Consider the following 12,600-nt stretch of genomic DNA (forward strand, 5'->3'; position numbering starts at 1 on the left):
GGGATATTTACAACACTGATATATATATATATATATATATATATATATATATATATATATATATATATATATATATATATATATATATATATATATATATATATATATGGCTAAGTTAAATTGTTTCTTACATTTATTGTGTGCTAGAATGTACCAATATGAATTTACTAAAATTTAATTATTATTTAATTAAATAAAGAGAGATATTAAATGATTACCATAATTGTATGTATATTAAGTGATATTTATAATTATAATTTTCTCTTTATGGAAACTATTAAAATTTGTCATTAATGTCAGCAATAACATTTTTTCAGAATGAATTCGTATCTAGGTTTTTATGTCAGCAATAACATTCTTTCATGACTCACTCACTTAAAAAACAATAAAGTTGTATGAAATATGAAGAATGAGGGTGTATTCTAGTAGAATTTACTCCTGTTCTACTAGAATACACCTCTTATTATTTTATATATGAATCCATTCTGAAAGAATATTATTATTGATATTAATGACGAATTTAATTAGTTTCCATAAAAAAAAATTATAAGTATGAATATAATTTAATATACATTTAATGTTTACTAAATTCTTATTGCTGCATTCTAGCACACAATAGATGTGAGAAACATTTAAACCTACCTCTATATATACATATATATATATATATATATATATATATATATATATATATATATATATATATATATATATATATATATATATATATATATATATATATCGTGGCAAAAATCTACATATTTATTTAATCTAATAAACAAGTAGATTTTTGCCACGTGGCATTCTCTAAGCCCTCCCCAATCGATTTTTCCCGCTCAAAAATACCAAAGTGAATTTCCCTAAATATCCTCCTGCTTCAGCTTTAATAGTTATGCATTGATGTTTGAATTCATATACCAAATTGTTGGCAATTAGTTTCGAATTTGATAGCAAGAAATCAGGAATTCCATAGTAAGATTCAGTCCTTCACCTTCGTCTCCAATAAAGCTAATCATCTCCTTCACCTTCGTCTCTCATATTTTAGTTAAGATTCACTCGCGAGTCTTTCATCTTAGTATGCTTTGGTCCCCTTTTGGGTCTTCTTATGTGTTAGACAATTTCAATCTTATTGCTTCCTCTAGGCATGATTAAATTGTTTGGATTAAGATAAGAATTAAATATTGTTTATTGTTATATATGTTTCTTCAATTTTGTATTCTTATGTGCAGGATCTAAGTTGTTTGAACGATGGAATATGTGGGCTTGAACATGAAATTATGCAAAGACCACGTTCATGGCAATCTAGATTAACCCTGATAATAATATATCTCCACTCGGGATGTGTAGAATTAGGTTGTTGAACATAATTTTTGGATTTCGTTTTTTGGGTTTTTTAGTTTCCATGAACACCAACTGTTTGACAAAATGTCTCACTGACTAACATTTTTTCTATATATATTGTTATTTTTGGCTATCTTTCAACAATTTTGTTGTTGGTATTCTTTTTTCTAATAGTGTATGTTCGTGTTTTCCGAAATATATTGATTTATTTTACTCTATTGTAGGGACTTGGGTGTTATTTCTTGCATATGTCATTGCTCAATTGGCTTGGATAGCAGGTAAAAAAAATCCACTCGAGAAATAAATCAATAAACAAGGATTCAGGTAGGATCAACAACGATTGCATTTGCACTTCGTCTTGGGATATGTTGGGATGATTCAGTGTATTCTTGTAGTTCTTATGTGATGAGGATTTCTAATTTTAGTTATGGTGTCATTGTTGAATATAATTAAATAGTTGATAAAGTTTTAATCTATTTGACCAACTGTTTAAAGTATATAATAATTAATGAAACCAAACATGTTTTATATTTTTATGTTTGTTTAATAAAAGTTGTAAACTTCTAAAAAATTTGTGTTGTTTAGATCTAGAAAGTGTTTATTGTTATCTGTCATTTGTTTTACTCGAATTTTATAGCGGATTTTAAGATTTTGATTTGGGTTTTTTTTAAACAGGGAAGGATAGTAACATCTTCCAAGATCAAATGATCGAGTCCTCATTTCTGCTTCATTTTATATTACAGTTATGTTTTGACAATGTTTTATGGATTTGGGATTACTTTTCTCTTTAATGGATATTTTAGTATATGTCCATGATCAACTGCATATTACACTTCCTTCATTTCAGTTTCATGTAGTTAGTTCGGATGGTGTTGTCATTAAAGTAGCAATAAGATCCATTGATAGAGCTATCATTCGTTTAGTACATAAGATAAAGGTTAGTATATTACTTAGTGAATGTTAATGATGTAAATATTTCCAAATGTAGGATAATGATTTATGTATCACTTTTTTGTGGGTTAGAACATGCAAAGAGATTAGGACCAGTAGAATTGGAAAGGAACACAACCCAACAATGATCGAAGACATAGTGGGTAACCCACTAAAGATGTTGCAACCTTATGGGATAGCCAAATACAAGTTAGAACATCAAATTTGCGTTTTTACCCTTTTTAAAAAATTGATAACTAATACAATATTTCCCTCACATGTAATCGTAACTTTATATTTTCTGAATCCTATTTAAAAATGCCATATCATTTCATCGATCTATAGTCACTATTATTGATCTTTTGGGAGCCAATCGAGTCAAATAATTTTGAGATTTAATAATGATGTTAGAAATATCCAAATGCTTTCATCCGGTTATAGCATTGCATTTTTAATGTACATTGCTATTTAGGTGTGTAAATGATAGATTATAGTTACATATTAAATACCAATTAGATTATATCAATCAAACATAGTATGTTAATTTATCAAAAATATCATTTTCCATTCTATTATTGTAATTAAGAGACACTGCGTGTTAATTTAATGATAACATTTGACTATATAAATCTCAATTGTCATGACTGTTATAAATACGGATTCACATGGCTTGGTTTGGGTTGGTTTTTTTGGTTAAAAACCAAACCAAAGGCACATATGTTGTTTTTTTTTGTTGCAAAACCCATGAGTTTGGTTTTCAGTTTGGGTTAACGGATATAAAAAATAATGTATATATTAACTTTTAACTAATCATTATAAAATTATGGGTAAAAGTTATATCGATCTAAATTAATAACATTTTATAAATCTTTTATTTTCCATTATCAGCTTTATTTATCAATAGTGTTTTCCACGGGTTTTAACCTAGTGTGTGCCTATATAACCTAGTGCGTGTGTCTATATATATAGTAGGCGAATGCCCGCGCGTTGCGCAGAAACACCTATATAGTTGAATTCTTTACAAATATATGTTTTTCTAATATAATAATAATGTTATTTTTAAATTTGATATAATAATTTGTATACTAAATTGATATAGTGTACTGATTATTTTGAATTATATGATAATATATATATATATATATATATATATATATATATATATATATATATATATATATATATATATATATATATATATATTGTTATAATTGCACAATCTCAATCATTTGAATAACTTCTACCCGCAAGTTATACATGAATAAAATTAAATATTAGATATGGTTTAATGTTATTTATAGTTGTTATTGTTAATTAATTTTTTAAATCTTACCTTCTTAATGTTTAATTTTTATCATTATAATTATTCAAAACATCAAACATTATTTTTTTATTTTAAAGATAACAATATAATCATGTATATAGAGTTATTTTTAACTATTGTTATTGTAAGTTATTTTAAGCTACTTATTTGAAAACTTTTAACGATTATAAAAATATCTTTAAGAAATATTTTAGTTAAATTGAGATTACAATTTAGTTTTTGCATTTATCACTAAAATGTATCACTTTTAACTATTTACAAAATATTATTTGGTTTTTTTAAGTGGAACCGAAATTTATATTTAAGTTGACATTGTAATGTTATATTTAAAATAATAATATAAGTATTTTGTTCAAACTGTTTAAAAGTTGTAGCCTTAGATTGATAATGATTTACATATAATAACATATTAAATCTAATAAATTAAGTATGATATGTTAAAAGTTAAAGACATAACTTTATAAGTAGAAGTAAATATATTATTCTGAAATTGAATTTTAGTATATTTATCATTATACTTTTTTTTATATTTATTTAACTTTATTAACCAACTTATAATCATTATTAGAAAAACACTAAAATTAATCACTTTTAACTATTTACAAAATATTTTTTTGGTTGTTTAAGTTAAACTAAAATTTATATTTAGGTTGACCCTGTAATGTTATATTTAAATTAATAATTTAAATATGGATGCAAGATGCCATGAACAACTACCAGAGCAACAAGGTAGATGGATGGGCAGTGGCGACAGTAATAGTGTCTGAGAAAGGAATATCATCGACGATTTTAGTCATCTTTCTTTTAGTCATCCCCTCAGCCTATCATCGTTCCCTGTTCCTCCACTCATTCAAAATCAATTTATACGATTTCAGTCGTCTTTCACAGAGTGGTAAGGTTATGTACGATTTCAGTCAATCTTTCAAAATCGATTTTGTGGTAAGGTTATGTCGATTTTAGTCATCTTTCAAAATCAATTTTGCGGTAAAACTAAAATCCCTTTCACAGAGTGGCGCAAACTTATCAAACGTGACTTTCAGTCTTTGTCTTCTCAGGAAAGGTGGATTGTGTTGCCGGAAATACCCTTTCACAGTGCACTGGAAGTGATCGATGAAATGCTTGAGATAACCTGCAACGCAATTGAAGTTTTTTAGTCCAAACAAATCAGGAGGGACAGGGTTGTGTTGCCAGAAATACCCTTTCCCCATTACTTCACAATGCATTGGAAGTGCTCGCCTGTAGAGTATGGTATGTGGTTGAATAAGAAGAAGAAGAATAAGGAGGGACAGGGGATGTTGACTTCATCTTTCGGGCTAAATACTTGCAATTGACTTCATATGAACCGTCGATTCGTTTGTTACATTTGAAATCTTCAAAATTATGGTTTATTGTGGTTTCATTTGGTGTATTTTGTGTGTAAGAGAACTTGGATTTGAAGTTGCATATACAACGGTGGGTTTCTTTGTGGAGAGAGAGAGAGAGAGAGGGGGTGGGTGGGATCCATTGCATATTAAATATTATTTATTTATTTATTTAAAAAAAAGTAATTGAAAACCTCATAAATGGTCCCTGTGGAGTGAAATGACAAAAATGCCCCTAACTTAATGGCTAAATGGTAACGGAGTTAGCCGGAAGGACCAAATCTTAAAAGTTTTGAAACCACAGGGACGATCCGTGAGGTTTTTTGAACTTAGGGACTAAACTTGATATTTTTGAAAACCACAGGGACTATTTTTGAAGTTTTGTCTTTAATATATTATTCTTATAATATATTAATAAACCATAATAACCTCACTCTAATATTTCTCCAGTCAAGTTCCTTTGGTGAAGGCAACCCAAAAGGACCATGCACAACCGGGTCAAGTACTTACCAAAAATGGTTACGGTCTTAGACACTAATCCAACAGTATCCCACTTGGATATGTCTAGTAACTATAAAATCAAGTACAATCCGATTAGCAATCATAGCTCTCAAGGACGTTGTCGAACTCTGATCTTATCAATAACCTGTCCTTTAGATAAGGGATCATAAATTCCTTCATTCTAGATATCGTATGAACTGAGACATGGATTTTAATCATACTCTCTGTTCACGTGTTGTTTCCTGATTTCATATTTATGACGACTGACAACAGACTACAGTTGAATGCATCAACTTAGTCCCGGCTTGGCCAAGTGCTTAGGGTGTCATCACTAAATCATCAAGGGGCCCACAGTTATCGCTTTTATCCCACTTTGGGTAAAAGGAATGGATAAACTTCCAATCAATGCTCGCTTGTACTCACTCACCGAATCACACACAACAATACATTTTATAACACCGAGTTACTGGTGCGTTTACATATTATCAATGTGTAACAGACTCGCAAGAGACAACTCACACATCTCGATTTCAAGAATATAAGATACTACTGTCTCACCAATCACTCGTGATAAAATCCATGAAGCGATCCAAGTGAGTGTGGGTTTAATCTGATACTCTAATCTTATAGTAGCACTCATGAACTCTGCAGCAAACTTGTGCTATGTCTAAACACTTTAGTCCATCTACAGACAGGATTCATGACAGTCTTCTTTAATACTTACTTCCAAAGTATGAGCGACTGTGGAGGATTTGAATAATCTTATTATTCGGGAAGTCAAAACATGTAAAGTGAAACACAAGAATAATACTAATCCCATATGGCCCCAAACTTTTGAGTATAAATAAAACACCGTTTATTTAATCACCATATTGATTACTCATTATTTGTTGTTTTGGTTAATCAACTTTTTACTTGAATCACAACAACAGTTGTCCCATGCTCTTAGCATGCACATTATGTTTTCCTATGGTCCTAACTTTGTAAAATAGATCAAATGAACACATTTCCAATGATGCTCATTTCACAGTTCCTAATCCTAATCAGTTAGTGTAAGAACATAAATTCTCGCCACTACTAGAGTATGTTAGATTCTAACATTTTATGCAATGGTCCTTTCGTAATATCACAGCGCCAAAGTCACCAAGACTTTGCCAATGAAATTACAAAGTGCTCTATTGGAGATTGTTACAAGACAATTCCATAGTCATTAAGTCTCACATTCAAAATACATTCCTTTGAACATCCTTCTTGCATAGAAGTTTCTAATCTAGACATAGATTCTTAACGTCCAACTCCCAATAAGGAAACATTTCCATATTTACCATATGACAACTCATTCTAAGTAGAATCTTATCAATTCACAATAATGCCAATATGGTCTATCTATGACTATACTTCCAATTGTCCGCAAGCAACCAATCCTTAGATTGTCCTTGACAGTTGTTTATTTTAGTCAAATCCGGTTCTATTCCTTTTTTTCCCTTTAAATGCCCTAGGCATTTGGAAAAAATTTAGAATGGTCGAATATTACAGCATATGCAATCGATCCTATACTCGAAGTGTATGGGATACGATTCATAATGAAAAATGTGATACTTTATCAGCTTCTTGCTATAATATTGTCATAATGTTCCTATTTGTCGTCTTCTCAAAATTCGAACTATGAAGAGGGATGCCATAATCATAATCGAACTTTGAGAATGCAAATAATAAATATATCCTTGACTAAATTGAATTAAAATTTCTCGATCTAAGCTTTTAGATTGGAAACGAAGTACAACATTCTCTCCCTTAATTATAGCAAAAACAACTTTTCAGCCCCTGTAACTTTGCAAAGTGAAACTTTTGTTTTTCTATAATTAATATTGCCAACTTCCAATACTTAAAATAATAATAATCATGCTCCCACTAACATGATGATTATATCCATTCCAACATAACATTTATACTCCCACTAGCTTTGACACGTATTCAGAAAACAGTTGGACTTCTAGAAGACAATACTTATTGACTTCCAAAGTTCATATTTCCAATACGATGTGCTTCGATAAGCCTTTTTTCTAAGCTTCTCAAACTCACACACCTTTCCTTAGACAACTCACATGTGTGTCTAAACTAATTCAGAACTTATATTACTAAGTCCCAAATGTTCAGACTAATTGCCAAATCTCACAATTCGAACTATGAAGAGGGATGTCGTAATCATAATCGAGTTTGAGAATGCAGTTTACATAATCGCTATCTCCTTAAAATCTATCTTAGTGAAAGCGTTTCATCAAAATCATTTTAATGAAGGAGAGAAACCTAATGACACTTAGATTTTATGGTGCATGTGTTCCTATCCATGGAAATTTGTCATAAGCATTATCATAAGATAATGTTTGTGACAAATTCAAATTCTTATGGACAGAACTTGTTCATTCTTAATTTCTTGCCTTCAAGGGTCCCATCGTTGTTTCCAAGTTATTTAGCATCTCACCTATGCTAGTCAATGTACTTTCATTGAACAAGGTGTTTGCCCTTATGCTGTCATTTGAGAACTCATAGAGCTCATATGCATAAGTAACTTTACTGGAATAGCATAGAAATAAAAGCTTGTCAACACGATAGGTTATAAACCTCAAGTCGTGTGCTAGAGTTTAATAGGTTTACTTCTTGATTTGTTCTTGAAACTTTTCAAGATCTTTAGACTCCCACTGACTTCTTGACATATTAGATTCTCTTATCAAGAAACATTTCTTGACAAAACAAATATCCAAGAGTTAGTGTGTGTCTATATCAAGACAAAACCTACACGCAATTTGATACTAGTTGGTCTTTGTCTTATTCAATACATCACAACTTACCAAAATGTGCAAGTGTAGGAACATTCCTACTAACGATTATGTCACTCAAGTCACAATCTTGGAGTATGACTCTAAGACTTGATTTTGAAACGAAGTACGATACATCTTATTGACTTAACCACTACAAAAATTCTCAATTCCTCTTCTTAGCCAAACTAGTGCACTAAGGTGTCCTTAGAGGATGAATTGTGATATGGTTCTTAATCATTAAGACGATCATAAACATGATACAAAAGTACTCTCCCTTCTTCTTAGATTGGAGATACCTTTTATCTTTCAGCCTTCATTGATTCTTATTATTCGTTCTATCATTCATTAATACTTTTCAATGATTCAGAACCATGTTTAATCCTATAAGCATGATCATATTCACTAATCTTTTAATAAATATGATGAATAATCTTGTTGATATTTATGATGGACTCAACTAGTGCACAACATTGTGAACCCAATCTTCTAGTCCTTACTTGACTCGTTGTCAAGGAATAAGTATTAAATTTTCTAAGTACTAAGATTTCCATACATCACATCACTTAAATCATATGATTCCAAGCTTCTGTCTGATTGAAATTTGGGCGATGGGAATCTTTCCTTACTTAGAGAAATTTGACACTTCCATAAATAACATAACTAAGAATCACATCCATTTATAGAAATACACAAACATCAATTTTTTCACAACGATTTCATTGCAAGGATATATATAAATAAGACAAATAAAAAAATTATTTTATTCATAAAAGTAGCGAAAAACATGTCCTTACAATGTAAAATCAACTGAAAAACTATGTAATCAAATATTCCTAACAAATCTATCATAACTTCCTAAGCTCAAAATTTGATCTTCGAATCCATGTAATCGTAATCCATTTCTTCGTGATCAGACTCATCTTGCTCTTTCATCAAGCTTCCTCTCTTTTCACTGATCCTGCAAAAACATCCAAATGTAATCTTATCACATCATGTATTAAGAATCAATGAATAGGAACTTAATGGAGTTAGATAGTGGATTTTACCTGAAGTGGAGCCATACTCCTTGACTCTCCTATCTCTTAGATTCCTCAGGTGATCGGGGCATCTTCATATCCAACGCCCCTTCTTTTGGCAGCAGAAACAGGTGACTTCTTTTGGAGCGACCACGGAAGCATGGTTGGTTGAATTACCAGACAAATATGCTTCATTACTTTGCCAAATCATTTCTAATTCAGCAGCAATAAGCATGTAAGTTAGGTCAATGAGGGTTGCGTCAAGATCCATCATATAATACTCTCTTATGAACTTATTATATGATTAAGGGAGTGAATGAAGAACCCATTCTATAGCCAACATCTTTGGGAAAGTTGCACCCAACATTATCGACCTATCGATGTGTGATTTCATCTCTAGGACGTGAGCACACACGGGTTTTCCATCTTCATATTTCATAGCCAACAAGGCTTGAGTGAGCTTAAACTTTTCAAGCCTTTGAACTTGTGGGTTAGGGAGCACAATAGGAGGAGGTGGAGGAAGTGAAGCATGATCTCTTGTTCCTCAATCGAATCGTGGAATATCGTCTTCATGTGGAAAGCTTGTTCCAAGAGATTTGGGAAGACCATAATTGTCATACTTTGACATCTACAAAACGGGAGAAAATTCAAGTTAGTTGATTGATTGAGTCCTTAATAAAACACCCAAATTAGATATTAAGGCTAGGAACCAACACGATACTCTACAACTTAGGAGAGGGATGTCGTAACCCAAATTGCATAACATTTTAAGGTAAGTGAATGACGATTCACTAATTTTCCACCATGAAAAACGATAAAGATATTAAGTTTTAAATGTATTGAAAACTCCTAGATCCTTTGAGATTCATTGAACTTTTCAATGGCATGTTTAAATCTTGATATGCCCCTCGATTTGTGACTGGGATGTCGAGGATCACAAAACAGGGTGTGAATAACCATGCAAATATACATGGTGCCCCCATTAAACGACCATTTTATAGGTTAGAACCTAATATCACCTTCATAGATCGGCTTCGTGAATGAGGCCTACTAACGGTAAGACTAGCATTTAATTTATACATATCTAATATTAGACTTTTTAATTTTATATATAGTATAATGGTGTATTTTACACTTTTAAAATACTATATGGTCTAATTTAATAAATTACACTTTTAATTTAATTAAATGCAAACCATATCACTATGGATTTATTAACTCTCTTTTAATTATACACTTAATTAATTTAATAAAACCATAAGGGTGCAATTTGAACTTTTCAAAAATTAGGGTGTTAGAATTTAACATTTTAAAATTAAACTTTTAATTAAAATTTAAATTCCAAAACTTGAGGGCAAGTTTTGAAACATTTCAAATCATTAGGGTTTTAATTAAATTTAAAATTTCTGAAAATTAAAATATTTTAATTTGAAGTTTTAAATATTAAAACTTTGATTTAATAATTATCCCAAAATTAAACACTTAATTTGAATTATCAAATCTTGAAGGATTATATATTAAATTAACAATTAATTTAACCTAATCCCTTAAATCCCCTAAAATTCAAAAATTAGGATGAGATAATTCAAAATCTTTAATTACCATATTAAACAATTAAAGGGATAATTACAAGATATGACATTATGCAAATCCCTAAAATTTAGGAATCTTATCTTGGGGAGGAGGCAATTTCGAAAACCCTAGGGTAGGATAACCCTAAAATTCAAAATCTTGGAGGTTAAGGAAAGGGTTTGGGAAACCCTATCAAAATTTCGAAATCTAGGTTTTAGGAACCCTAATTTCGAAAATCAAACCCTTAGGGTTTATTTGCTATAAACCCTAATATGTCAAATTCATACTTTTCTAGAAAATCGAATTGAAAACAAAACCAAAAAGCTCTGATACCACTGATGGGTTTTTTATACAAACAATCTTATGTGCGCATGCAACCCAAGATACGAATCTATGTTCTCACTATTAGTCATATAACATTATGAACACAAAGGAAACTTAACATGCTCCTAGGTAATTTCGAAAATCATGAGGAAGAATGGAATACATACCTCTTGTTGTTATGTTGTAATTGATGGGTTTTTAGTCATAAGAACATCCTATGTACTCATACAAACCCTAATGCTTGGATCTAGGTTTCTCTATTGTACATGCAATTTATCCAAGACTATAAACCCTAGATCTAGCATATGATAATCAATATAACATATAATTAGGGTTTAGATCATACCTTGATTGTTATGCAGCAATAACAATCTCAAATCCTCCTTGTAATGACTTTAGAAAACTTAGAGTCACAAATGTCACTCCTCTAATAGTTCATAAACACCAAGAGCAAGAGGATGAAGAAGAGAAGAGAAGGAGGCTGCCCAAAACGTGTGGAAACCCTAGAAGGAAGCTTGTCCACGTTTTTGGGGCATAAGGGCTCTATATATAGTGAGGCTATTAGGGTTATCTAACAAGGAAACCCTAATTTGGATGCTTAAGCCCTAAGCAACCCATGGACTCCTTTCCTTAAAGGCCTTGGACGATTTCTAATGGGTTTCCCGATAGAATTCGTCCACTCCTTAATATAAGGCAATCCATAACCCAAATTGCAATTATCTTATAATTACAATTCCAGTCCCTTAAGTTTAATTAATCTCTTTTAGTCAAAAACTTAATTCTTATTAATTCTTGACTAATATTAATTAAACAATATGATTTCTCCTTTAATATATTATTCTCATAATATATTAATAAATCATATTTAATCCTTTCTCTCCATAATTCATCCTATCAAGTTGCTTTGGTGAAGGCAACCCAAAAGCACCATGCACCATCGGGTCAAGTACATACCAAAATAGTTATGGACTTAGACACTAATCCAACAGTCTCCCACTTGGATAAGTCTAATAACTATTCTGCGTATGACTTCAGATCCTGATCTGCAATCGTAGCTTTCCAAAGCCGCTGTCAACTCTGATCCTATCAGATACGCGTGTCCTTTAGATAAGGGATCATATATTCCTCCATTCTAGATATCGTAAGACATGATTTCTAATCATTTTCTCTGTACTATTTCTCGACTTCCGATTTATGACGACTGACTAATTGAACAAATCAAATTAGCCCTAGCCTGACCGAGCATTTACGTTTGTCATCACTAAATCATCGAGGGGCCCAAAGATATCGCTTTTATTCTACTTTGAATAAAAGGAACGGATAAACTTTGATTCAACGCTCACTTGCACTCACTAACCGGATCACACACAACAATATGTTTTATGACACCAAGTTACTGGTGCGTTTACATA

This window comes from Lactuca sativa, chromosome 4, assembly GCF_002870075.4.
Source record: "Lactuca sativa cultivar Salinas chromosome 4, Lsat_Salinas_v11, whole genome shotgun sequence".
In the NCBI taxonomy this organism is placed as follows: Eukaryota; Viridiplantae; Streptophyta; class Magnoliopsida; order Asterales; family Asteraceae; genus Lactuca; species Lactuca sativa.